Here is a 4,065-nt window from a genome sequence, read left to right as displayed (position 1 = left end):
TACCTATTCGTGATTAATGAAAGTGCCACACAATTTCAAGAAAAAATACAAGACAATCTCTTACGATACAATTTTTTTCACAACTTTTGACGCATAATGGTATTTTTAGAAATTTTTAGGACTGTATAGTTTATACGTCAAGGGGTATTTTTAAAATGTTCAACTAACAAAAAGGGTTCAAAGTCATTGTTATTCTGTACTTTATGTAAATGAGTAGGCCCTACGGTGTAGAGTAATTATCATTGAACAAACGAATAAATTTAGTCCTTCCTTAAATTAGGTAACAAACATATAAAATAACATCATTTATAAAAAATGCAAAAATTTTAAGCTCCATACAAATCAATAATTTCTCAACGATTTTTCTGAACGTGTAGTAGGATTAACTAACAATTTACAAGAGTGCATGCATTTTATTAGATTTAACGGCGTAAGATGCACATGCCACCCATCTCACACTTGCTTTGTGTGTCAAGACGGTCGCACGCAAATTAACATTTAAACTTTTGTTTTACAAATACAGTAGTTTTAATTATTGCGTTACAAATAATTTTAACTTTCTCGTACGAAGCTTCCGACTGTGAATAAATTCACGGGCGAATTTCGCTAAATATCATGACGTCACTCTGTTATTTTGTTTTAGTTTGGCGAAAATATGGCTTTGAAAATAACCGTTGTGGAAATATTTTCTTCAGAAAACATTAGTATTGTTACGATTTACCGCGGGTTCGAAAAGGATAGCCCAATTAAAGATTTTTATCACACACACAGTTTTATTTATTGCCACTACTTATGTCACTTACAAATAATCTAAAATGGAAAATATTTAATTGCACTTTAAAAATAATGTTGCTTCACCAGTCACTCGTTTTCACACACCGCACACCTCGCTGGGCCGCACCTCTGGCGCAACTCTCGCCGCAGCGCCCCTCGTGGGCCTCCGCCGCGGGACTCCGTCGCCGCACTCCGCCGCCGCCGACACTTGCCTTCGCCGAGGATCCGCTCGACTCCTCGCTCAGAACTTCGCTCGGGACTACGCCGCGCCCGCGACACTATCGCCCGGAAGCTCCGCCGCTGAAAGGCTCCCGCCTGAACTCTCTCTCCGAACTCCACCGATTCTACTGACTCTCGGGCATATATATATAGGCCCCGGCGCCATTCCAGAACTCACGAGAGCGGCCGGGGCCAGTCGCGTCAGTCCACGCCGACACGACGGTAGAAATCTCTCGAAACACGTGTCGGTGGCTCGCGTAACTCCCAGCTGTCTGGTGTCAGTTACGTGTCAAAGACAGGGCGCCGCGCGGCGAGTGTTTAAAGGAGGGAGGAAAGTGACAATCCTTGTTATCTTCCAGGCGCGCGCAGCTCATATCATGTTGCGGCAGTCGCCAGCCAGCCCTGCACCTGCACGTGTCCCGGCTTTGCTCTAGCTCGTAACAGTATAATTTATTGTATTTAGTATTTGGATTTTTTCCTTTTCTAGTAACACATCGCGAGTAGTATGTAAATGACGGACCTGGGACAGGCCTTAAGGCTGTGGTGCCGGTGCCGACTCCGCCATCTTGGATTCTGACGTCACAGCGGCCATCTTGGATGGTTGTGACCTTGACCTTTGACCTTGACCTTGAATTTGATCCTCAAAATCCGCCAAAATTGGGCAAAATTTGCCCAAAATTGCTCAAAAATCGCCAAAATTTCCATTTCTGTGGAAAAAAGTTCCGCCAAAAAATTTCAAAAAATTCCACAAATTAAAAATTTCTCTTTTCGAGGGAAAAATTTCCCGTTTCGAGGGAATAATTCCCGTTTTTAGTCCTTAAAAATCCCAGCGGCTGAAAATTCCTAAAACTGGCTTAAGCATCCTTAACTCAAGCCTCAGTTAAGCCATTTCTAGGAATAAGGATACCATGACCGCCATCTTGGATTATGTCGCCACCGTTGCAATTTTAGTTACGGTCGCCATCTTTAAAATCTTCATTTACTATCCGATTTTAATGAATTTTTTTTAAAAATTATAAAAAAATTCAAATAATAAAATTTTAATAAAAAATATTTAAAAAGCATACATTAACGACACGGAGCTCGGAGTCCGCGGTTCGAAACCGGTGGGTGCAAAAAAAATTAAAAATGACGACAGATCCTTCCCCCGAGGTGGCTGCAGGCATACTGACTCCCACCACTTTTTATCATCATCTAGTATGACGTCATGGCCGCCATCTTGTCTTCGATGCTGGAAGCCATCATCATTGTATCGTCGGCTAGAGTGCGCCGATGACATGTTAGTTTAATTCGTATCCGCAAGAGTGCAGTAATCATTTATTACTGTGACATCCGCCATATTGTCATTTGGCCGCCATCTTGAAAATCCGTAATTATTTAGCTAGAAATTCGGGAAAAGTTCCAAAATTCATTAAATAAATCACTCATTAATTTACATATTGATTCGATCGATTCCCGTCCTCGGTTCGATACCCGATCGTTGCAATAATGTTTAATCTTATGTAAAAAAAATAATTTAAATAAACCATGTTCAACATTCTTAAAGAGACTTTAAATCCTCTACTACCACCATCCTATCAGACATCAAGACCACCATATTGGAAATGTGTAATTTTAATGCTAGAGATCCGGGAAAAAGTTCAGAAATCATTAAATAAATTTCCGATCAATATACTGATTAATTAGATCGACTAATATCCTTGGTACGATCTAGGATGATGCAAAAAAAATTAAATATATCATCAATTTAACATAATAGTAACAGGTTCGAGGAATTAAACACCGCAAGTTCTTTTACAAACATAATATTTATTACATAATTTCTATTCTACTACAGGATCACTTACGAAAGCCAACAATCTTATAATCATTTAGTTCCGCAGCGGTGTGAAATGACTAATTCTTAGCTCCAATCGGTTTATACTAGACAGAGTCCAGCCAGAACCTTTACAGACATAGTCCACCTCTTCTTGACAGAGTTTCTGGGTACCGTTTTTAACAGTTTGCTTCACATCGTTAGAACTGTAAATTACTGCAGCAGATGTCTTGAATACACACTTCTTCACTTCGTCATCGAACGGATATGGCTTTCCATATATACAGTCCAACCACAAGTTATATTTCAAAGGTCCGTTTGTTGCTACATCATCAGTAAGCTGATTGATTATCTTCTGTCTGATATCGTCAAGAAAATTACAAATGTCCTTCGACTCACCGAACGTATTTAGATAATAGTAGTCTTTCAACGTTCCACGAAATGCAGACTGCGCCAAGTAGAAGCCATTATCGTTCACTTGTAATGCTACGAACACAGTCTTATGTTTAGTTCCATGTTCAGACGTCATAACAATCGGTTGCTGGGCATCTGTTTTTTTTGGTTGTACGCTTTCGTGTCTCCAATCTAAAGCGAGGAGTCGAAATGTCGGCAGGTAGTTCAGCAGTAGGAGCACAGACTCCACCTTTACATTTTTTCGCATGATGTCGCAAACTGTCAATTCGAGTAAACCATTTAAGGCACTCATCACATCGAAACTTCATGCGAGAAGGATTCTTCGCGCATTTGCTCCGCTCATGTCTTCGTGCATCATGGTAAAATGCGAACGACGTATCACAGTAGCTGCAAGGATACCGTGGTGATGAAGACGATCCTTTCAGACCCGATCCAGATACAGGCGTTGCAACAGTAGTACCATTTCCAGGCATTCTCTTATGCACATCGATGCATCGTTGTTGCGCCGAAACCTTTACTTTCTGCCGCACAGCAGGACCTTTGCATGCCTTCATGTGCGTTTTCATATTATCTTTTCTGGCAAACTGCTTATGACATTTCTCACAAACAAACATTTTACGATATAGGTTCTTGGCACATTCGCTCCTCTCGTGTCGCCGAGCATTGCTGTTGTTTGAGAAAATCTTGTCACAGTAACAGCACCGATGTTCGCTAGTTGTCAAATCAGCATCCATTGAAGTCTCCATCGAGGTCGTATCGTCGATCGTCGTGGTTTCCTGCACATCCAGCTCAGTAGTCATTAAGCTATCTTCTGCTGGTGGTATCACATCTGTTGAAATCTC

The sequence above is a fragment of the Bacillus rossius genome, chromosome 2 (genome assembly GCF_032445375.1).
Source record: "Bacillus rossius redtenbacheri isolate Brsri chromosome 2, Brsri_v3, whole genome shotgun sequence".
Classification (NCBI taxonomy): domain Eukaryota; kingdom Metazoa; phylum Arthropoda; class Insecta; order Phasmatodea; family Bacillidae; genus Bacillus; species Bacillus rossius.
Note: the sequence above shows the minus strand (reverse complement) of the source record.